Source organism: Dasypus novemcinctus, chromosome 24 (assembly GCF_030445035.2).
Source record: "Dasypus novemcinctus isolate mDasNov1 chromosome 24, mDasNov1.1.hap2, whole genome shotgun sequence".
Classification (NCBI taxonomy): Eukaryota; Metazoa; Chordata; class Mammalia; order Cingulata; family Dasypodidae; genus Dasypus; species Dasypus novemcinctus.
The window spans coordinates 57,355,603-57,380,582 of record NC_080696.1 but is presented as its reverse complement, the minus strand read 5'-3'; the positions used below and the strand labels follow the sequence as shown (position 1 = coordinate 57,380,582).

General features: G+C 43.2%; 2 long non-coding RNA genes across 3 annotated transcripts; one reads left to right on the top strand and one right to left on the bottom strand.

Annotated features, from left to right (window-relative positions):
- Positions 1 to 13,087: 13,087 nt before the first annotated feature.
- LOC105746545 (uncharacterized) lies at positions 13,088 to 21,627 on the bottom strand. Its single transcript, XR_001118882.3, has 3 exons — positions 21,541 to 21,627; positions 16,822 to 16,915; positions 13,088 to 15,375 (listed from the first exon to the last, which is right to left on the bottom strand). It is a non-coding gene; the product is annotated as an uncharacterized lncRNA (long non-coding RNA).
- LOC105746544 (uncharacterized) lies at positions 16,744 to 22,735 on the top strand. 2 transcript variants are annotated; one of them, XR_001118880.4, is made up of 6 exons: positions 16,744 to 16,974; positions 17,104 to 17,427; positions 19,144 to 19,312; positions 20,449 to 20,605; positions 20,828 to 20,965; positions 21,432 to 22,735. It is a non-coding gene; the product is annotated as an uncharacterized lncRNA (long non-coding RNA). The 2 variants fall into 2 exon arrangements; XR_011647379.1 differs by lacking the exon at positions 20,828 to 20,965 and having other exon boundaries at positions 16,745 to 16,974.
- Positions 22,736 to 24,980: the final 2,245 nt, after the last annotated feature.

The following is a 24,980-nucleotide window of genomic DNA, read 5'->3' as shown; positions in this document are numbered from 1 at the left end:
AAAGCCTTATCGATTTCTTTTCTGCAATGTCCCCGGGTCCTTCTTCTTTCCAGTCCCACTGTCATTGACTTAGTGTTTTCACGACCTCTTGCCTAGATAATTTAATGGCTCCTCTTCTTCCGGTCTCTCCTGCTTCTCCAGTTAGAAATATTCTGAGTCACTCTTGACACCTCCTTCCTCTTTACCCTCCTGACCAACATCATCAAGTCCTACCAATTTTACCACCTAAGAATTTCTCAAGACTGTCTGCACATCTTCATCTCCCCCCTCTCCCCAACACACATCCTATCCACGTTCCTCTCTAGACTGGATATTTGCAGGAACCTCCAAACTTGTCTCCCTGCTTGCACCCTTGTCCTCCCACAATCATTCTCCCCACTCCACTGCCTGAATAAATCTGAGCAAGCCAGCACTCTCCTGAAACTTCCCACTGGCCTCAGGAAAGAGGCAAATCCCTTAAAATGACCTATGAGATGCTAAGGGATCCAACCCCTGCCGCCCCCTTCCAGCCTCATCTGGGCTCCAGTCTCACTGGTATTCTTTCAGCACACTTTCCCCAATGCCCCCCCCAACCTCCGCCTTTCATGAGACATTTGCACATGCTGTTCCCACTGCCAGAAATACTCTTCCCATCCCTGGCTCTGGGTTAATGTCAACGCACTCTTGACACCCCAACTCAGCCTTATTTCCCGGCCCCTCAGACTCCAAGTCAGGCCACTCCGTGGTGGGTTCAGGTGTCCTCGGCCTCTCTCTCCCACTGCATCTGGCACAGCAGTCATTTTATACTAATTGGTGTCAGTATTTGACTGGCTTCTTTTGCCCCCACCAGGCTGTGTGCGCGGTAAGGACCGAGATATATAAGGTTATCTGTTGCTTGTAACAAATTACCCCAAAACTTAGCAGCTTAAAGTAACAAATTGTTGTTATGGCAGTTTCCGTGGGTCAGGAATCTGGGTGTGGCTTCTTTGGGTGGCTCTGGCCCAAGTTCTCCCACAGGCTAGAGACAAGGTATTGGTTGGGCTCTAGTCTCATCTCCAGGCTCGACTGGGGAAGAATCCACTTCCAAGCTCACGCCCGCAGCTGTTGGCAGGACTCAGGTCCTCTTGGGCTGATGGACTGAGGGACTCGGTTCTTCCTGACTTTGGCGCATAGACCTCTCCATTCCTCACCACGTGGGCCTCTCCAGAGAGCCACTCGCAACATGGCAGCCGGCTTCCCTCAGAGCAAGTGAGCAAGAGAAGACGAGCAATAGGGGTAAGCAAGATGGAAGTCTCTACTTTTTCTTGACTAGTATTTGTAACCGGTACATTGTAAGCAAGTCACTTAGTTTAGCTTGCAAGCAAGGGCGGGGTTCTCTGGTAGCTATATCAGAGGCTGTCTTCCCCAGAACCATGTCTGTTTTGAGTCATCCTTATTTCCCCCACCTTATTGTACTCACATTATTTTACTATGTGGCTGGCACATTGTAAATGTGTAACTAACAAAAATTTGATCACCGTACGTGATATTACCTAAGACACCAATGGAATCAGGGAACACCTTTGCTCAAAAACCCTCAATGGATATCTGCTTCCCATAGCACAGCACTGATTTAAGATGCTCCATCATCTATTCATGAACTACCGTTTTTTTTTCCAGAAATGACTTGCTAGTACCTAAAGACGTTTGCACAATCTCTCCTCGATGACTTTCACTCACGCTGGGTCACCTCTTCTTCATCTCTATCAGACGCGAAGCAACCCCAACTCAATGTCTCCTCCTCCATGAAGCCATTTCCAGAAGGCCCCATGGTGTATCGCTTCCTCCTCATCTTTTTGTCACAGCAGTATGGGGGACTGCAGTTCAGCTGGAACAAAGCAGCCACTTCTGTGAGGCCCAAAGGGCTCCTGCTCCTCCCCACCCCCGGCCATTTTGTCCCCTCCTCTAGGACATCTCCTCCACCTCTTCAAGATCTAGTAACTAAAAAACTGTGGCCAGGGGACCCAGTGCAGATCAGTGGTTGAGCACCAGCTTCCCACATATGAGGTCCCAGTTTCAATCCCCAGTCCCAGTACCTCCAAAAACAAACAAAAAAGAGATGTAGCCAGACTCATTTGGAAAGTCAGCCCTGGCAAGACAGCCCTCTAGAAAGGACAGCACTTGCCACTTCCGACTTTCCACACAGCCTTCTGGAAGCCTGCATTGGCCAGACAGGGCCCAAACTTTTGGTTACTTGATACTTTTTCTCTTTAAATACTTACTTGCTTAAATAAACTTCTTTCTTCAGGTACGTAGATCCCTAAGGAAAATGGAAAATGATATGGCATCCCATCAAGAGAAGTCAGCCCTTCAAATAATGCTATCCAATTCCAGCTGGATCCTGTGGGCTGGGGGCCTGCTCTCTTTGGGTTTTGGTAGAGAAGGGCTACAGCCCTCCAGCTGAAATGCTCTTCTTGAGTAATCAGAAGGTCTGAAAAATTGCTACGGAAATGGTTTTCTCATGAGTAAATTCACCCAAAGTCATCTCCCTGTGTTTTTCCTGGTTCTACATTTGTAGAAAATTGAGTCAGGCTATTTTGAATAACAGAGAATAATAAAAGAGCAGGAACTAAGGGAGGCAGGGTGCTCCCAGGAAACCCAGTAAGAGGCAGAAATTAGCAGTCAAAACTACCGTGAGGATGCTGGAAAGAAATTCAGGTAGAAGAGTGACCTCATATCCTGCCACACCTGCCTTCCCTCCCGGCACTTTATTTTTTTTAATTTTTATTTTTTAGCTGCTAAAAAGTCCTTTATTGTAAAATAAATAGAAAAATAGATAGAAGTTACGAATTTTAAGAGAGAATGCAAGGTCAGGTTAGATTTAATCTAATCAATTATAAAAAAAATAGGCTGCATAGTAGTAAACATTTATAAATGTAAATAATGATTCAAATATAATAGAAATTAACTATAACATAATTGAAATTTTTATATTACAGCCCTAACTATTGGGCATAATAATCTCTAAGAGGGAAACGGACTTTGGCCCAGTGGTTAGGGCGTCCGTCTACCACATGGGAGGTCCCCGGTTCAAGCCCCGGGCCTCCTTGACCCGTGTGGAGCTGGCCCATGCACAGCGCTGATGCGCGCAAGGAGTGCCGTGCTACACAGGGGTGTCCCCCGCGTAGGGGAGCCCCACGCGCAAGGAGTGCGCCCATAAGGAGAGCCGCCCAGCGCAAAGGAGGGAGCAGCCTGCCGAGGAATGGCGCCGCCCACACTTCCTGTGCCGCTGACGACAACAGAAGCGGACAAAGAAACAAGACGCAGCAAAAAGACACAGAAAACAGACAACCGGGGGAGGGGAGGGGAATTAAATAAATAAAAATAAATCTTTAAAAAAAATAATAATAATAATCTCTAAGAATGAAATAAATCATTGGTTTTGTTATTTAATTTCTATTTAGGCCATAATTCTTTTTAGATAATCCAATTCCTATTTGGGATTTCTTCACGTCTTATTGGAATGATGTACAGTAGATCCCAATTTGCCAACTCATAATTTTATGAGGCATAAACATTCAAAATCTTGTTCAACAGTAGTCATGTTAAATCATTATTGATCCAGATAGATTATTTTAATTAAAGAGTATGACTAACAAAGGGGTAAAGAAAAATGAAATATACAAAAATATATCTCTTCTCCAGGCCCCCTCAACTAAAAGCAAGTGTTTATTTTGTATGAAAAAAATTACAAAATACTGATCACAGAAACAATTTGCCAGTTGCTCTGAGCAATCACTTTTCATATACTATAATGTTGTTGTTTTACATTTATCTGATCTACTCCAGCTCTTTTTTCGGTTACTATTTGCAGGAAATACCTTTTTCCAACCTTTCACTTTTAACTTGATTGTGTCCTTACATCTGAGGTGGATGTCTTGAAGACAACATATAGACAACTTGTATTTTTTTAATCCATTCTATCAGACCGTGTCTTTTGATTGGGGCATTCAATCCATTAACACTCAGTGTTATTACTGTAAAGTTCATTACTTACTTCATGCATTTTGTCCTTCAACTCTCTGTTATCATATCGTTCTGTTGCCTGTCTTTTTTTCCTTTATTTTATCCTTCCTAATAATCCTCATTTATAAACTCTTCTCCAAATCTCTCACCCTTGTTTTTTCCTTTCAGGCTGCAGCATCCCCTTTAGTATCTCATACAAATCTGGACTTCTGGTAACATATTCTTTCAGTTTTTGTTTGTCTGTGAAGACTTTCAGCTCACCCTCATTTTTGAAGAACAGCTTTGCCAGATACAGAATTCTTGGCTGGCAGTTTTTCTCTTTCAGTACCTTACTTACATCATACCACTTTCTTCTCTTCTCCATGGTTTCTGCTGAGAGGTTGGCACTTAATCTTATTGAGTTTCCCTTGTATATGATGCTTTATTTTTCTCTTGCTGCTTTCAGAATCCTCTATTTCTGATACTTGTGATTCTGAATAATAAGTGTTTCAGGGTAGGTTTATTCAGATTTATTCTGTTTGGGGTGTGTTGTCCTTCTTGGATATTGATATTTACGTCCTTCATAAGGGTTGGGAAGTTTTTAGTCATTATTTCTCCAAATATTCTTTCTGCCCCTTTTCCGTTCTTTTCTTCCTCTGGGTCACCAATAATGAGAAAGTTTGTGCATTTCGTGTTGTCATTCAATTCCCTGAGACTCTGTTCCATTTTATCCATTCTCTTTTCTTTCTGTTCTCTTGTCTTTTCGAGTTCAGAAGTTCTGTCTTCAAAATCACTAAATCTGTCTTCAAGCAATTCAAATCTGCTCCTATGTGCCTCTAATATACTTTTTTGTCCTTTTATATGTAGATTTATTTTTATGAGCATTTATTTATTTTTTATTGTATTTTTTGAAGATACATAGATCACAAAAAATGTTACATTAAAAAATATAAGAGGGAAGCGGACTTGGCCCAGTGGTTAGGGTATCCGTCTACCACATGGGAGGTCCACGGTTCAAACCCCGGGCCTCCTTGATCCATGTGGAGCTGGCCCATGTACAGTGCTGATGCACGCAAGGAGTGCCCTGCCACACAGGGGTGTCCCTGCATAGGGGAGCCCCACGTGCAAGGAGTGCGTCCCATAAAGAGAGCTGCCCAGCACGAAAGAAAGTGCAGCCTGCCCAAGAATGGTGACACACACACGGAGAGCTGACACAACAAGGTGATGCAAAAAAAAAAAAAGATGATGCAACAAGATTTCCATGCTGCTGACAACAACAGACACGGACAATGAAGAACACGCAGCGAATAGACACAGAGAACAGACAACTGGGGCAGAGGGGAAGGGAAGAGAAATAAACAAATAAATATTTTTAAAAATATATATATATAAGAGGTTCCCACATACCTCCTTCTAATATATTTTTAATCTCATCAATTGTGTCTTTCATTCCTATAAGGTTTGTTTTGTTTTTTTAAAGATTTGTATTTATTTATTTATCTTCCCTTCCCCAACCCCCCCCCCCCCCCATTGTCTGCTCTCTTTGTCTATCTGCCATGTGCTCCTCTGTGTTTGCTTGCACTCTTGTCAGAGGAACCAGGAATCTGTGTCTCTTTTTGTTGCGTCATCTTGTTGCATCAGCTCTCTGTGTGTGCGGCGCCATTCCTGGGTAGGTTCCACTTTTCTCACAGAGGGCGGCTCTCCTTGCAGGGCACGCTCCTTGAGTGTGGGGTTCCCCTACATGAGGGACACCTCTGCATGGCAGGGCACTCCTTGAGCACATCAGCACTGTGCATGGGCCAGCTCACCAAATGGGTCAGGAGACCCTGGGTTCAAACCATGGACCGCCCATGTGGTAGGTGGATGCTCTATCAGTTGAGCCAAATCCACTTCCCAAGGTTTGTTATTTTTCTTTTCAGGCTTTCAAATTTTTATTTTTTCTAAGATTTATTTTTTCTTTACTTCTCTCCCCTCCCCCCTCCCCAGTTGTCTGCTCTCTGTCCATTTGCTGTGTGTTCTTCTGTGTCTACTTGTATTCTTGTCAGCAGCACCCAGAATCTGTGTCTCTTTTTTTTGTTGCGTCATCTTGCTGTGTCAGCTCTCTGTGTGTGTGGTGCCATTCCTGGGCAGGCTGCACTTTTTTTCACATAGGGTGGCTCTCCTTGAGGGGTACACTCCTTGTGTTTGGGGCTCCCCTATGCGGGGGACACCACTGCGTGGCATGGCACTCCTTGCGCGCATTAGCACTGTGTGTGGGCCAGCTCTCCACATGGGTCAGGAGGCCTTGGGTTTGAACCCTGGACCTCTCATGTGGTAGGCAAATGCCAAATCTGCTTCCTCAAATTTTTCTTTATGCTCACCCAGTGTCTTCTTAATATCTTTTATTTCTTTAGTCATATTTTCTTTAAAATCTTTGAAGTGATTTAGGAGAGTTGTGTGATTATCATTGATTAATTGACTTGAATACCATATCTCTTTAGATATTTGATTTGTTCTTTTGGCTGGGCCATCTGTTCCTGTTTCCTAGTATGGTTTGTAATTTTTTGCTGATGTCTAGGCATCTGAATATGTTGGCAAATTTACTCTGATGGCTAATTCCTCTCTCTTGCCTATTGTTTTTTTGTTTTTTGTTTTTTGTTTTTTGTATTGTTTTCCTCTTCACAGTTCTTCTTTGATATTTGATTGAATTTATTCTCAGTCTTTAAAATTTCCCAGCTTAAGTTTTCAAAATTGGGTCCAGACTCACTAGTGGGGTGCAGATTTTCTCTCAGGGGTTGTATACAGAGAGTTGGAACAGTTTTTGTCCATGCAATTTCCAAAACGGCCAGTAGATGGCACTAGTCAGAGCACCTTTCCACGGAAGTGTTTCCATCTTGGCTTTCCTGTGTTCCTGTGTTGAATCTCCAGGTCGGAGATTCAAAGCTTGCTCTGCTGGCCAAATTCACTGAAGAAAAGCACCCTAACCTCCCCTCCATTTTCCCTTGAAACAGGTGGCAGGGAAAAAGATGTCTGTTCCCTTCTCTGTCAGCTGCAGTGGCCCAGGGGTTTTATGCCAGCTTAATATCTTGAAAGTGGGGCAGGGAGCCCTTCCTGGCCACTGCAGGGTCTTGGTAACTCCCATTTGTCATTTAGGCTTCTTCATCTCTCTGTCTCTCACCCTCTGGGAGTTGTGTAGCACTGTCCTGGTCTGCTGACCCCAAAGCAGATTCCTTGGACTGTTTTGGCTCTTTCTCCACTGTTTTTGTGAGAGCGTTCAGCTCTGCCCGTTAGTCCATTGTCATCTTCCCACAATCCCCAAATGATTCTTTTCCCTCCCGGCACATACTTTAAACAGATGTGGTCATTAGTAGTAACAGCCCTGACTATCCCTTATGGGGTGCCTGTACTCAGCAATCCTTACAATAGCTGAGGTTTGGAGACACCCAGCTCTTGGCCAAGGTCACAGAGCTAACAACCTCTCGAATGAGGTGCAATGTCCGGCACTGACCTCTCCTCTGGAATTATTCAACATCTCCTGCCTTCTGCCTTCCCTGCCACTGCCAAGAGAGAACTGTAGAGCCCATCTCAGAGGCATTTACTTCCAGGAATTGCCCACTTCTTGGGAGGAAACTGGGGAGACGGAAAAAGTATCAACATAAATAATGCAAGCAACGCTTCCTCCCCTGTCTGAGCCCATCCCCAACATGCCACTCAATGAGAACTGGCCATGATAAGGGCGAAGGCAGAAGACAAGAATTTCCTGTCCCCTTAGCGGGCAGCAGTACCCACAGTCTCTCTCCTGAGTCAGGCATCTCCCCACCAGGTGCACAACTCCATGGCTGCAGTCTGGCCTTCATGGGTAAGCCAAGTGCTCCAAGAGTGTAAACCTTCCCCACCAACAGGTCGTCTTGGACTTAGGAAGCGACATTGTGTCTTATAGGAGGCTTAAGTTCTTCTGAGGGTAATTTGGACTGCTAATTTTAACCCAAGTGTCAGTTCGTTCAGAACCTAACTGCTGCTTAAGGTGAGATTGCTGAGAAACTCTCCTGCATTCTCCACGCCTTTTCTTTCTCTCAGGGCTTTTGTTACTTCTCACTGTGGGTTCCCTCCTGCCCCTTCACAGCACGGACCACCCACAACCCGCCTTTGAATCTGTAACAGACAGAACCTCATTGCTCACTATCGACCCTAACTGGGTAGACTTCCAAGAAGCTTGACCAGAGCTGGCGCGTCACCTTCTCTAACATAGACCAGAGGTGCATGTTGTGACTGTCACCTAGAGGTGCATGTAATGATTTTTATGACTTTGTGGCTCTTCATTTTGGGGAAAGAGCAAAAGCATTTTTTTTTTTGTACGAATGATAGTGGCATCTTGCTAGCCAGAAATATAGAGTTGCCTCTTTGCCATGTAGAAGCTCACATTTGTGACGGAGAGAAGGCATAGGAGCTGAGGCACCAAAGAGGTGGACTGTACCCACTGGTAAACTCCTTTCCCTCTCCACTACAAACCCATCCTTCTATCTGCTGTGCTGTTAGACGAGGGCCAGGACTCTGCAAACCATGTTCTTGTTTCTCCAGGTGCTCCCTTTTAGGCTGTGCCAGTGGGGAGTCTAGAGGGAGCCTGCACGACTGGAGAAGGGGGAAGAGACAGGCTCTTTGCTGTTTGCATCTGGTTTCTTTCTTTTTTTTTTTTTTTAAAGATTTATTTATTTATTTAATCCCCCCCCCTCCCCTGGTTGTCTGTTCTTGGTGTCTATTTGTTGCGTCTTGTTTCTTTGTCTGCTTTTGTTTCTTTGTCCGCTTCTGTTGTCGTCAGCGGCACAGGAAGTGTGGGCGGGGCCATTCCTGGGCAGGCTGCTCTTTCTTTTCACGCTGGGCGGCTTTCCTCACGGCGCACTCCTTGCACGTGGGGCTCCCCCACGCGGGGGACACCCTTGCGTGGCACGGTACTCCTTGCGCGCATCAGCACTGCGCATGGCCAGCTCCACACGGGTCAAGGAGGCCCGGGGTTTGAACCGCGGACCTCCCATATGGTAGACGGACGCCCTAACCGCTGGGCCAAAGTCCGTTTCCCATGCATCTGGTTTCTGTGAGCCTCATCCCAGCCTCTTTTTCACTCCAAAAGCAGCAGTTCCTTCCCACAGTACCAGCTGAGTCCAGTATGCGAGTTTTCCAAGAGTAGCAGAACCAGCTTCAGCACGCTGTCCCCTTCAAATCTAGTGCCCCCCCCATCCAGGGTTTTGATCGTAGGTCTACCGGACCCCTCCCCTAGCCTCGGAGTCACCCCCAACAGGCAGGCCCGCAGCGACGCGGGCCCTGTCCCTTCGTTGCCCAGCCCTGGGCCTGGCAGCCGCTCCCTGCACCTGCTGCCTTGGTGCCAGGGGTGCCAGGAGTGTGAGCAGCGGGTGGCGGGCAAAGAGCTCTCCCTTCACACGTTCAGGTTTGGAAGCAATAAAAAGATTCTCTCACATACTGTCCCCAAGACTCAAACGGAGGTGCAGTTCTTACCAACCTCTACGTGTTCACTATTTTCAGTTTAAAATACACCATGGGTTTAAGGATACACTTTGTTGAAATTTCAAGATTAATTTCAAAAATATTAAGCAAATTAATAGTTACTACCTACCTGGGAAAAGGAAGGCAGGGCGGGAGGGAGGGAGGGAGGAAAGGAAGTGAGTGCAGGTCTTTCATTCCTTCTTTCAATAAATAGTCACTAGCACCAGGGATGTGCCATCCCTGAATCAGGATCTGGCATGCCCAGAGTGAACAAACAGCCTTACCTGCTTAGGTTCTTTTCAACTCAACTCAACAGGATTTGGCAGTTAGACTGACAGCAATTGGATAGATCTGGTTTCATATCCTGCACCACCATTTAATAGCTGTGTGACCTTGAGCAAGTCACATGCCCTCTCTGGGCTTTTCTCATGGGTAAAACAAGGATAACATTACCTCGTTGGATGGTTGTGTGAGGATTAAATGAGAAAATGCATTTACAATTCTTAGCACGAAACCTCAGCAAATGTTATAAAGAAAGTGATAATTTTTCAAACTGGATTTTCATCAGTTAAGTGCTCAACGGCTCCTGTCACAGAATCTAGAATTTGGGTGTTCAAAAACACACTTGAGAATTTCAACCTCCAGTCTGCAAATCATAGTTAATACAATCAAGCTCAATTATATTTAGACATATTTTAAATGAAGTGTATGTTACTATTATTAATGAATTACTCATGAGAGAATGCCATCTCAAATGTAAAATTATATAGTAAACAACACATATCATATAAAATGAGAAAGCAGTTGATTTCCAGAAAGAGAAAGAAAAGAGAGAAAAAAGAGAAGGAAGGAAAGAAAGCAAGAGAGAAAGCAAGAAAGCAGAAAAGAAGGAAAGAAGGAAGGAAGGAAAGAAGGGAAGAAGGAAGGAAAGAAAGGGAGGGGGAGAAAAGAAAAAAGAACGGAGGGGAAGAAAGAAGGAAAGAAAGTATGGAGGATTTTCTAAAAATATATATGTATTTTTTTTTCCCCCACAAATTTGTATTAGGAGAAAGGTCAAAAACTCCATAGACAATAGCATGAAAATGATGGAAATGACTGCAATAATTTCAGTTCTAATATTACAACCATGTGGTTTTCAAAGAACTTCTTTTCTTTATAGTTAAATAATTATGGGCACAGAGAACTGTAAAAAAAAAGTATTTTATTAGGGAAGACTAAGTAGGAAATGCTGTATTTCTTTTAACATTGAAAGGTACCACAGATTTCGTTAGTACAAAGAGAAAAAAATTACAGTTTTCCTGTGTGTTAACAATCCATACTGTCCAGCAATCCATGGATCTCCAGGCTGGAAACTGATTTAGGCTCAATTCTGACCCGACAGACCAGTGCCCTCCACAGCCTTGTGAACTGAGCGGTGCCCCCTGAAACGGCGGCCTTTTTACTCACAGGCCTTTGCTGCGGTCTGAGGAGCCACCCACCTCACTTCTCCCTCCGCCTCCACCAGGCACACGGCAGCCACCCCTGGTAGCCAGGAGAACTCTCTGCAGACACTGTTTGGCTCAAGTGGGGGGATCCGATCACATTCGTTACTATTGGGAGTGACCAGTCGATGACTCAGGATCAAAATGCTAGTGAATTAGCAGCAGGACCTTCAAAATAACCACCGGGGGTTTTCACCAGGAAAATGTCTGCACAGCTGGGGCAAGATTCCCAGAGACTCAATGATTTGGGGGTTTTAAATAGTTGGCGAATTTACACAAAGGGGCAGAATTCTGGATTCATTACTCACGAATAAGACTCACTAATTACTAAGTAACACAGGTCGTTACAAGGATTTATCACATTTAAAAGATGCTTTCCTCATCTGTCAAATGGGGGTAAAACTAGGATCACGGTGGGGTTATTTATTGTGAAGTGTAAATGAGTTAATACCCACCCGATAATGATGCTTTTACAAGGGTTGGGTCCTCAGAAGTCTATTAACGACCACTACATCATTTGCTGGGCCCAGTGTGAAGTGAAAACGCGAGGCCCCTTGTTCAAAGACCACGAACAATTCAAAATGGCGACAGCAGAGCATTAAACCAAGCCTGCCCCCCCCCCTTTTTTTTTTTTTTGCTTTTTTAATTTATTTTTTTATTAAAGTTAATAGATCACATAGAATGTTACATTAAAAAAAAATAAGAGGTTCCCATATAACCCACCCCCACCCCCATCATTTTTATAAATTGTATTTCTTGAAGATACATACATTACAGAAAAGGTTACATTATAAAAAACATAAGAGGTTCCCGTATATCCCCCCATCCCCCAACCCCACCCCTCCCACATCAACAACCTCCCCCATCACTGTGGCACACTCATCGCACTCGGCGAACACATTTTGGAGCACTGCTGCTCCACGTGGATAATAGTTTACTCTGTAGTTCACACTCTCCTCTGGTACATTCAATGGATTATGGCAGGATATATAATGTCCAGCACCTGTCCCTGCAATATCATTTAGGACAACTCCAAAGTCCCAAAAATGCCCCCACATCACATCTCTTCTTCCCACTCCCTGCCCTCAGCAACAACGGTGGCCACTTTCTCCCCATCAATGATACAATTTCTTCCATTACCATTCACAGTAGTTTTATAGCAGAATATCAGTAAGTCCACTCTAAACCATACTCTCTTCCTCCAGCCTGTGGACCCTGGGATGGTGATGTCCGCTCCACCTCTATATCAGGAGGGGGCTTAGATTCCCTATGGCTGATGCATGCAATGCCTCTGCTTGCAGTTGCAGGCACTCGTGGCTCCCTGGTGTGGTGGTTGACCGTCTCCACCTCCCTGTTAGCTGGTGTAAGTCCAACAAACGAGAGAGTAGGGGTTGCCACTCTGCTGAGGCTCGGGGCCTGGGCCCTTCTGAGGGTGGAGCCCTAGGACCACCCAGCTCGCCCACCCTTGAAGCCCTCTGTGTCTCGAAATCCCGTAATTTAGAAATAAGAGCACTGAGGCCAAGTCATTCACTCGAATGGTGTAAGATATAAAACAAACACCACCTCAGGTCAGTGGCACGGACAAGCCAAATAATTCTATGGGCTCCTGTGTGCTAAAATTTGGGAGTCATGCTACAAGTCCCAGCGTCCTTACCCTGGGAGTCTAGGAGACCCATGCGTAAGCCTGGGGAACGTGTATGAAACCCATGAAATTGGTCACCGAGAACGCTGTGCTTGTGAGCCTTTTCCTGGGGGAGCCATCCACAGAGACTCCAGGACCTCAGAACCAGGAGGTTGTCACCTCTCTTCCGGGCTTCAAATCCCTGAGCTCCTTGTATTCCGCGAGAGGGTGGGCAGTGGGGGAGCCCGTAGCCCAACTCAGAAGGCTGCTGAAATCCAAATCCCACTGTCCCTGGCTGTGTGACCTGACAGGAATCACTTTACATTGCCAGACCTCTCCTTCGTCCTCTGTAAAATGAGAATAATGTGAAAATGGGAATTCAGCTTTGAGCACAGGATTAGGTGTGCGAAAAGCCTCAATTTTAGTTAACTCTTGCCAGAAGGCCTAAGACATGTATCTTTTTTTGCCCCTTGCATATTTCTCCTATTTAATCTTTTATTATTTCAAGCCAATCTAGAAAGGAAAAATAAATAAAACTGAACAACCCTTAAATTATAGGATATAGCTTTATTGCATATGTTTATAAAGGAACTACCAATGATTAAACAAAAGTAACTTTTTTTTTCTTAATTTTAGGAAGGTAGAAACTCAACCATCATTACCAAGTGGAGAGACTCTAAGAGATTTTCACTTTCAACTCTTTGCCTTTCTACATTGTCTGCATTTTATTTTTTGGCAGGCAGATTTACTTTTGTAATCAAAGCCAAATAATTCATATTGGGGGATGGATTTCTTTTCCTCCTTTGTCAGGGATTCTCAAAGTGTGGGTTCAGGGACCAGAAGCAACAGCATTAACCGGGCACCTGAGAAATGCAAATTCTCAGGCCCCACCCCAGAACTATTAAAACAGTAACCCTGGAGGTGGGGCCCAGCACCCTGAATTTAAGTGGCCCTCCAGGAGGTTTGATACACTGCTGCTCTTCTGTTCTGGAGGGCACCGAAGAGGACTCCCCAGCCCATCCCACATGTCTTCCCAGTGATGCCGGAACTCCCACCGGCAGCGTCCTCTGTGTTACCCTCTATCACCTTGAGGAGCGCTTCTCTTTCAGGCAAGGATTACCGAAATTAATCAGGAAAGATCCTCGAGGATGAGGGATTCTAGCAAAGTCCAGACCCATCAAAGCAAATTCCTCATTTCTTAGGCATTGTTGTCATGTGGGGGAACGTGGGCCCAAAGTTGCTTAAGTTTCCTGTTTTACAAAACCTGAATTTGTATGTGAATCTGCCTCATACCAAAAAAAAAAAAAAAAAAGTGAAAATATTCTGTGACCCAAACACGACATGTCTGTGCAGGGAATTTGGCCTCTGGGGCCACCAGTTTGCAACCTTAGAGTCTGAGATGAGAATGTTGAAGTCCTCCCTCCTCAAACCCATCCATTTTCCCAAGTCGTTAAAGGCCAATCACAATATAAGTCATGGCTGCTCATTTCTTGACAACATTGAACATTCATTTTCTCACGTAATCCTTTCGCCACTTATGGGGCAGATTCCATTATCATCCCATTTTACAGATTAGAAAACTAAGACTGGCAAACCCTGGTGAGCTTTCTCAAGGTCACACACCAGGGAGTGATTGTAGTCAGGAATCCAGCTTTGGGACTGGAGAATCTAAAGTTCATACTCTTAGCAGCCTGGCTGGCTGATAACATTGTTGGTTAGTTCTCCTGACACGTTGACCTTTTGATTCTTCTTTCACAAGCAGCCCTGGGCCTGCCTAACAGCCCTTTCAGGGCCCTGTCATCTGTCTCTCTCTCAGAGCAGCACCTTTCCATAGCATAGCAATTGCTTCCAGTACGATCCACTGCTTTTCGGAGATAAGACCATGTTGCAGAAAGAGGTGCAGTCTCTCTTCTATCCCCAAATAACCCCAAGAAGTGCACTAGCAAGTTGATAAGTAGATGCTCAGTAAAGGTGTTAGCCAGTTGGTTACCAGAATCAGCTAAAAATGTTGGTACTTCTAGGTGGAGAGATACGGCAGATTTTTCCTGCTCTACTTTAGTGGAGTAATAGAACTTTCCCAGTTTTCTACTCTGAACTTATAACACTTAGGATCTAAAGAAAGAAGCCAAAAAGAAATGGCTAAAATTAGATTTACTGGTGTTTCTGTAGATTTGGAATCTTTTCATTCTCTCTTAATGCTCCTTTCCCTCTTCTTAATGCCTCCCAAATATATATTGTAAAAAAATGAGTTGAGCTTGTTGAACTTGTGAAAAAATGAACAGAATTTAGCTCAAAAGAAACAACATAGCAGGATGGTTAGGACTCAGGGTTATGGACACTCACGTGAGGCTACTGAGCACTTGAGATGTGGCTTGTCTGACCCAAGATGTGCTCTGAATGAAAAATATACACCAGACCCAATGACTTAGCAAAATAAAATAACAAAAAAGAAAAGACCGTAAACTAACTCATTAATAATTTTGTATAGATTACCTGTTGAAATAATATTTGGGATACATTGAAAAATTATTATTCATTTTGCTTGTTCCTTTTTATTTTTATTTTCATATGGCTACTAGAAATTTAAAAATTGCTGATGTGGCTCGTATTTATGCTAACAGGCAGGGCTGCCTTTGAGGCTCTCATGAATATCAGGTAAAGAAATAATCACTAATTTTACACATTTACTGCCTGCCAGGCACTGCATAGGCTCTTCCATGTATTCATTTATTTCTTGAGAATCACCTGCTGATGTAGAGTCCACTATGATCCCCATTTTACAGATGAGGAAACTGAGTGCAGAGCAGTCAAGTTCCTTTGTCCGAGGGCACAGAACTATTAAGAAAACAGAAAAAAAAAAATGTATCTGGCTGTTACCCTCAGGTGTGTGACCTCAGGGGCCCGGGTAAATTAGCCTCAGTGTGCCTCAGTTTACTCTCATGTTAAGTCAAATAGTAATACCACCCACCTCCCACCATTGTGAACTCAAGAGAAGATAACACACGCCAGGCTATTTTGGACAGTCTGGCATATAATAGGTGCTCTATAATTATTAGCTATTATTGTTCAATGCTAATCAGCTCTCTATTTTAACTAAATGTGGCCCCAAAGACCTAGAACTCTAACAGGAAAAGGAAACTCTTGAATTGAACAACCGAGATTAGAAAAGGCAGTGTGACAGAGAGCACAGCCTGGAAGCCAGCCTGCCAAGCCTGCCAAGCCTCCCCTGCTCTCACTCTGCTCCCTTGTGACCTGGGGCAAGTTATTCAGGCTACGCCATGCGGTGGCACAGAGCCCCACACGGAGTGGGTGCCACCCAGGTGTTAGCTGGCATTATGGCTAGGATTATTGACTGTCGATTATTGGACAGAGAGCTCTCTTGCACGTGAGAGCCAAAAATTACTGTTACCAAATTTAGCTTTGTTCCTCCAAACTCATAAGGTATGTTCACAAATATTTTTCATATTTCATAAAATATTTTGCCACAAGGAAAGAATACACCTTCCATGCAACTGTAAAGATGTTTGTCTTGGTAAGAATAAAGTCCACCTTCCAAATGCTGTTTTCTAAAGCATATCAACAGTTTCCAGGTGCGTGGATTTTCCAGGTACATGGATTTACAGGCAAGCCATTCTATTTTAAGTTAGTGACAATTACACAAGAGCCAACTCATCAAAATAGAAGCTATCGATATATTTTAAGCACCATGACTTGGAATCAGGTGCTAGTTGAACATGCTTTGTACATCATCTCATTTAAATCTTGCAACAACCAGATGGAAAGACCTATTATTAAACCCATTTCATAGGTGAGGCAATGGAGGTAAAAAGGGCTTAATGAAATTGCCCTCTTGAGCAGTGGATTGGGTCAGCCCAGCAGCTGAGTTCAGTTCACTTTTCCTTCCAAAATTATTCTCTTGCATAAATCACATCAGCTTCGGTCAAGGACAATTCCCGGAAGTGGAGGGACAAGCAATTTTTTAAATGATAATGTGATTTCTGTCTTGCTGTTTTTAACGTGTTAAACACGAGGGCTGCCCTTGGCATGGCATTTTCATGTCTTCTCTTTCCTTCCTCAAGAAATGCTGTATTTGTGTGTAGCTACCTCATACAAGTTACTTGAGACCCTGAGTGACCTATGATTTACGGAGAAAAATTCCACACACTTTCCCTAAATAATCTGCCCCCTTGAGCTTAGTTTTCCATCCCTGCCAAGCCAAAACAGCACTCTTTTTTCTCTTTAATTGCCCTCAATCTATTTTTCAGTGTTCTGCATTATCACCTGTTAAATACATTCCAGCATGCTATTTGTTTGGGTTCTTGATGCCAGGACCTTCATGTGCTTCCCTCGCCGCCAGGAATTCCACAAATAAATCCTGAAATGGAGGAGAAAAGTTAAGAGCCCGTTCCTAGAATCCAGAGAGAAGTGGCCTAGGTAAGCATTTGTTTATATGACCCACGTTTTCTCTTCCCATCCTAATCCGGTCATTTCTCTTTACGGGAAACACACATCTCCGTATAAAAGCACCGCATTAAACACTGATTTATTTTTTTGTTCCTGAAGGAGTTGGCGATCGGATGTTCTCTTCACTGCTCTCTCCCTAGCCCGCTCGTGCCAGCTCCTCCACGGTGCCTCTTTCACCTCTTTAAAACCACCACCCTTCCTTTCATTTTGGAAAGAGTCTAACAGGGCCCCCGAGTTTGTGGCCGGAGGAGGTGCCTTCCCTCTCCTTCCCTTCCTGAGAAGCTATCAAAACTAGCAGGCAGACTGACTTGAAATTGCAGCTTCGCTCTGCCTACGATTAAAAAATCAACCCCCCAAGATCTCAAAGGCTCCTGTACACAGGCTGCGTCGTGTGGAAACAGTCTGGTGTTTAAGAATTTCAAGGTAAACAATTCTTTGGAAAACAGTCTGTAAATTGGCCTTCAGGGAACAAGTTAGAATGACTGCACATTTTTGAGCTTGACTTGTATGATTTTTTCCCCCCTTTTTCAAAATGAACATTTAAATCGCCTCCTCTGCCGGTGGATTGCAAACTCTGTAATTAAGCACTAGTTAAACAATGCAGCCACAACTAAACCAGATTATCTATCTGGACTTAATCTAGTGAGAACAAAGAAATCCATTCAAATTGCCCTGAAATCCAATTTAATACATAAACATAAATGGGGAAAGTCAACATTCTGGGTAACTTTAACACAATCATATGATTTTTAAACTACAATGTACCAGAAAAAGGCAAATGTCTTTAAAAAAAAAAAAAGTGCCATCAACTCCAAACTTGCCACTACTCTTTCTCACTTAGGAGCCTTCCTAATTCAGAGGAAGCCATTCAAGCTGCTACGGTGTGAGGTATTTAGCGGAAATTGCTTTGTGCATCACAGCTGTTTATGTATTACAACAACCTCCCAGAAGCAGTGCTCTCTGAACTAGTTCCTTTAATCAAGATGAAATATAAACCAGTGTTCTGTACAGCCCAGCATTTGAAATGCTGAACTTCTAAACGCAGATAATGTTGGAAGCAAAATCAGAAGGCGTGTAGAACAGCAGTGTTTCCAGCTCTGGAGAATATCTGCCCAAGAACCAGAAAAAAGCTAGTCTGTTCAAAAGACAGCACAATCTTCTCTTCTCCCAGCCCTGTGTGTCATTTTCCTTGGAAAAGGCCGAGAGTATTTTCCTTTTTACTTTTTTTGTTTTTTGGACATTTCAATCCAGGTTTTGAGTTTATTATTTTTTTTAATCCCCAAGATGTTCAAGCTTTCCATGCACTCTTTGCTTTCTGTTTAATGCTACTAATTACACTCTTGTTCTGTCTATTATAAACTGCCCCATCGGCAGATATTTAAGGGAGATTTGAAAAAGTGAGCTTATTTATCCAAGTAGAAAAAAATGAAGAAAATAAAGACAGCACTAGAGCATATTAGATATATAAACTGTTCTTTCTGAAAAGATAAATGATTTGGTAATGAATAGATCCTTTAGGCCATAAAAAATCCATTTATTTTCTTTTGAATTTGAATAGAGGGGATTTGCATTTTTCCTGTGCAGTTACATGTAAATTAAAATGCAGAGCATGAGGCTAGCATACAATCAAACTAAATAATAACCAACCGGGCATACTGTATTATTCATAAAAACAAAATTAATAGTTTGATACAAGGAAGCATTGTCGTAGGAAAAATGTACATTGACACCAAACACCTACTATTGGAGGAGAAAATAAAGCCGATTTAGACTACCTACAAATTGGTAATGGAAGTTTGGAATTTATTCTCTCCTTATTCAGGGAGAGAGAGGGTGGGAGTAGGCAACTGTGTTTGTCTTCTATGAAATCTACAACGTCTAAAATATCTGCTTTCCAGATAGCAAAGTTTGAAGTTTTGGATTTTTTGTTTTTTGTTTTTTTGTTTTGTTTTGTTTTTTAGCACATTTGAGAAATCTCAAAATAAGATTCTTTTGCCCCCAAAAATATATTTCAAGTAAATGGATTCCCGGGGCTTCTCTCGTAGTGAGGGTTGTCAGAGAGCAGGAAGATAGAGTAATAACTCCCCATAATCTTTGTGTGTTTTGCTTTCGCTCAATCTCCCCGCCCCCACCGCACAGGCAAAGACAAAAGTATTCCAATGTCTTTGATTGTCATCAACCTACAGGAGAGTTTGCTGAGAGACAAGTCTCTCTAGAGAGTTGTCCTTGCTAGACAAAGAACAAAAGTGCAAGCTCGTAAGGTTCCCAGGAGCAGCAAGGTCTTACAAATCGGGAAAAGAAGAAACAAGTAAGTGTCTTTAAAGGAAGGGAATAATTTAGGATAAGACGATCCCCGGGGTATCCATTCCAATCTGGGAAAAACAAAACAAAACAAAAACAACAACCCAGGGTGTAGCAAAGTCGGGAGGCCGAGAGGGGCCAGGCAGGTAGCAGAAATAAGGCAGCAAGGAAAGCAGCCAGATGGGGGCAGCGGCAATCTCAAGGCGGGGAGTGGTAGGGGGGAGGTGGAAGAAGGAAGGATCCCGCCTCCCCTTGGTCTCGCCTCCTGTGATAAGGCATAAGAGAGGGCGTGCCGGCTCCCTGAGCTGGAGCTTACGTTTGGTCAAGAAAAGCCAGAAATCCAAAATTTTATGTGGCCTCAATTTGGAAGTGCTGGCAACTCTTTGAAAAGGTGTAAACAACTTCTGAGCCAAGCAAAACATGACCGTGGCCTAATTTGGCCCACGTCCACCCCTTTGCTGTCTCTGCTTAGAGAACATGAAAATCCAGAAAAGGATGGTTCCGGGCAGATGCTCACACCCATTGGTTACCTATTAATAGTTTCTGAATAACTCTGACTGATTAGATCTGACTCATACGATAGGCACTTTTCTTTTTACTTTGTCATATGTCATTTAGCCATTCTTTCATGTTTTACTGAGTGTCTACTATGTGCTGAGCACTGGGCATTGTACAGCTTGCTCTCATTCAGAGGGAACTCCAACATTAGAAACCTGTTCCTTTGTCATCTGCAGGCAATAATTCCAACAAAATGCCTGAAAGCAGGTTTGGGGCAAAGGTGAGGTGAGGGGGTGGATTTGGAAGGTGATAGTCTCTCTTAAATCAGCAGGTTGTTTATTATAAATGAACAGTTAAATCTTTGATTTAATAGATTCACATCTACTAAAGGGACTCATTAAGGATTTCCCAATAGTTGGAAAAGACTAAGACTTTTTCTCCTTTGTGTTTGTATTAGAGTTGAGCCCAGATTTTATCTCCATTCTGCTTAAAACACTAGCTAATTCCCTGAAAGGGACATTCATGTTTATCTTTTGGCATTATGTACACAAAAAGGAAATGGACTGGTTTGGTGTAATTAGGCTTTATTTTTTAAATCTTGGAAGCAATCTACTTTACAACAGAATTAATCAATTTTTTTCCTAGGGAATAGGAATACATTACAGTGGAGATCCAGAATGCTCTTATAAATGGCTTAAAAATTGCAAGTATCAAAAGGCAATTTCTTCCACATTTAGAATAAAAGTAATTTGGAACAACCTTTCTGGAGGGCAGTTTGGCACTCTGGAACCAAATATAAGAGGTAGGTACACGTTGATTCAGATATCCTTCCTGTAGGGATTTACCTTAAGGAGAATATCTCACAAATATGAAAAGTTAGATGCACAAGGCTCAATTTGGAATAAACATAAATTACAAACTACTTGATATCTCTCAAAAGGGTTACATGAATTATAGCCCAGCCCAACAATGGAATACTTTTGCCATTAACAAAGATGATGTGAAGCTATGTTTCTTATCACAGGAAAATATCTATGACATACTGTCCAGAATTTGAGAAATAGAATCTTATTTATGTAAAATCACTGTGTGTGTAAGAGAAGTCGAGAATGATGATCATCAAAATGTTAAGCGGGATCTTTACTACAGAGGAGAACCCCAGGTTATTTTTTACTTTCTTTGTACTTTTCTTTAGAGATGAACGCAGGTGGTTTTAACAACAACAAAAATTTCTTTTCCAAAGAATTGAGGAATATTTTAAGCAGAGAAGAACTGGCATGCAGAGTGGGAATGAGAAAAAACAAATAAGCATTTTTAAAAATGAAATAACTTCTAAATTAAACAATAACGCTGACCAACCTTGAGTAGCTACCCTCGTTGTAACTTTCCTAAGGAGAGGACTTGCTTCACTTACTCTAACCAGGCACTGCCTCGTACCAGGCAGGCCCGCCTTCTGCCTGCTAAACGTGGGTGTGGGTGAGAGGATAAAGACTTATCAGTGTTGTTTTGTTTTGTACATGGGAAGCAGGCGCTCAACCATTTTAGCTATATCCACTACCCCCATTAGAGTTTTAGTGTTTTTTGTCACACTATACAAGCAAGAAACTGCACTTTTCTTTCCTTCCTAGCTCTACCTACTATTTACTGGGTCTTCTGCCATTTGTGATTCGGCTTTTGAAGCCACATCTGCACACAACCACAAGAATTGGTTGAAAAATGAATGAGCTGGTCACTTACCTGCCTTGTCTACTGGATTCCAACCAACAGCTTACATGAAGTTGAACTACAGTTCTGGCGAGCATCTCCAACATTTGCTGCTTTTTCTGTAGGCATGGTAATACATTAGTTTTCTAGACTAAGTTCCATGATGTTAATAAGTGACAGAATTCACTATACCCATGACAACAGCAATTTTTGTGGTCAGATCAGCATGAGGAATGCTAGCTTAGGGAAAATTAAATTTTCTTTCCTATAAAACTTCTTAGAGCCTGTAATATGTAAGTGGGTATGGTGAATTTTCAAGGGAAGATTGTATTTCCTGAATTTAGTTGACCGTGGAACTAAAGAACAACGGAATTCTTCAATAAGATAATAGTATGAGTCATCCTTGCTTTAAAAAAAAATCCTAGGAAGCAGATTTGGCTCAGTTGTTGAGTGACTGCTTTCCATGTACGAGGTCCTTTGTTCAATCCTAAAAAGGTACCTCCTAAAAAGCAAAAATAAATAAATAAACCACTATGGTAATGGCTGTGAAACCTAAAAAAAAAACCCAATGTTTTTTATTATCCTAGTTTATTTTTAATATTCTATGATTTCCTACTAATCCACAGCTCTTCTTTCATTCCTTTATTTTACTAACCCCTAGACCAAGGTAGGCAAAGATGTTTGCATAAGGGACAATTCGGAAAAAATGAAAATGTTTGAAAAGGTATTATAGTAGTTTGATACTATTGATGAATTCCAAAAAGAAATAATGGATTGTGTTTGTAAACTGATCTTTTCCTGTGGGCATATTAGATTGTATTGGATTCATATGTTGTGTCAGTAGGGCATTGAGTCCCTGCCCTTTGGTGGGTGAGGACTCACAGATAAAAGGCGTGGCAAAGGACAGAGTTGGAGGGGCTTTCAATGTTGGAGTTTGATGCTGAAGCTAGAGCCCCAGAAAGAGAGACAGAGCCATTTGCCTGATAGACTACTGCTGACCTTGTGGAGAGAGGCAAAGCCTAGAGAGCCTCAGAGTCTACAGATGACCTTGTGGAGGAACCAGAGGAGCTGAGCCCAGAGGAACCCAGGAAGCCTGAACCCTCGCAGACGTCGGCAGCCATCTTGCTCCAACATGTGAAAATAGACTTTGGTGAGGGAAGGGACTTATGCTTTATGGCCTGGTATCTGAAAGCTCCTACCCCAAATAAACACCCTTTATAAACACCAACCAAGTTCTGGTATTTTGCATCAGCACCCCTCTGGCTGACTAATACAGGTATGTATATGGATATGTATATATTCATACAAAACGAAGTAGCTTTATTGCATCGGGTAGGGTATATTTCTTTGACAGTGTATGCCTTCGTTTGCCAGGCTGCTATGACAAATACCACACAACGGGATGGCTTGCACAATAAGCCTTCATTAGCTCACTGTTTCAGAGGCGGGAAGTCTAAAATCAAGGCACTGGCCAGACCGTGCTTCCTTTCGAAAGTGCAGGGCTCTGGTGCTGGCTTGCCACAGCCCTCAGGGTTCCTTGGCCGGCAGCTCTGCCTCCCGCCATGCAGGGAACTTGCTCGCACCTCATGCCTCCTGTCTGCTCTTGGGTTTCAGCTGACTTCTGGCTCCTTTTTATTTATTTATTTATTTTTAACCTTTTTTTTTTTAGGAGGTACTAGGAATCGAACCCAGGACCTCGTATATGGGAAACAGGCGCTCAACCACTTGAGCTACATCTGCTCCCCGCTGGCTCCTCTTTAAAAGCCTCCAGTCCTACAGATCAAATATACCTATTTTTATCACTATAATTACCCCATAATATAAGTCCTATTAGTTCCCTCCTCTGACAGATGAGAAAATGCAGGCCCAGGACAGTTAAGACACTTGCACAAAGTCACTCAGTAGTAAGGTGTGGGACAAGGCTTTGAAATGCAGATTTTGTGACCCAAGAGCCTGAACCGCAAAAAAAACACTTTTCATGAATGTGGTCCTGGACCAGGCAGAAAGCAAAAGGTCAACGCTTGGCAGCTATTTTTATGCTTATGATGTGCTAAATGCTCCATTCAAGGGAGCTGTCTTTAGGGTAGATTGGACACAAGTCTCCCAGATGACAGAGCCTAGAGAACAAGCTCAGAATAGAGCAGAGGAATTAACAACCTGCAATACTGAAATAAGCCCCATGAACAGGTGCAGGATCTTCTCTACCATAAAGTGTACTCATTTCCTCTGACCACCCCAAAGCAGACAGGAATCCATTCTTCATTCATCTATTTTTCACCAACAACTATACCTGGAACTCCCATTTATGTTTTACTTCTTTTTTTTTTACAGATTTATTTTATTTATTTCTCCCAACCCCCTCCTTGTTTTGCATTTGCTGTGTCTGTTCATTGTGTGCTCGTCTTCCTTTTTTCTTCCTTTAAGGAGGTATACTGGAAACTGAACTCATGACCTCCCTTGTTGTAGGCAGGAGTTCAATTGCTTGAGCCACATCCACTTCCCATTTATATTTTACTTCTTATATTTAAAAAAAATTTTTTTGAAGGCTTAAGTTTTACTCTTTTTTTTTTAAGATTTATTTTATTTCTCTCGCCCCACTCCTCACGCCCCATCCTCCACCCCCGTTGTCTGCTCCGTATCCATTTGCTGTGTGTTCTTCTGTGTCCACTTACATTCTTGTCAGGCGGCACTGGGAATCTGTGTCTCTTTTTGTTGCTGCATCAGCTCTCCATTTGTGCGGCACCACTCCTGGGTGGGCTGCGCTTTTCTTGCATGGGGCAGCTCTCCTTGCAGGGCACACTCCTTGCGTGTGGGGCACCCCTACACAGGGGGCACCCCTGTGTGGCATGGCATTCCTTGCATGTGGCAGCACTGCAGGTGGGCCAGCTCACCACATGGGACAGGAGGCCCTTGGTATCGAACCCTGGACCTCCTATATGGTAGGCGGATGCTCTATCAGTTGAGTCACATCCACTTCCCCAGCTTTACTCTTATTTAACATATAATTGACATGTGCAACAACAAAAAAAAGGAAATGGAACTTTATCAAGACAAAATTTGTTGTGCAGCAGAGGACACTATCAAAAAAAGTAAAAAGAGGGAAATGGATGTGGCTCAATCAGTTGGGCTCCCATCTACCATATAGGAGGTCCAGGGTTTGATGCCCAGGGCCTCCTGGTGAAGGCAAGCTGGCCCGCGCAGCGAGCTGGCCTACATAGAGTGCTGCCCCATGTGGGAGTTCCCCCCCATACAGGGGTGCTGGCTGACGCGAAGAGCTGACGCAGCAAGATGATACAACAAGAGACACAGAGGAGAGACAGAAGGAGACATATCAGAACAGGGAGCTGAGGTGGCACAAAAGAATGATGGCCTCTCTCCCACTCCAGAAGGTCTGAGGATTGGTTCCTGGAGCCGCCTAATGAGAAAACAAGCAGACATAGAAGAACCCACAGTGAATGGACACAGAGACAGAC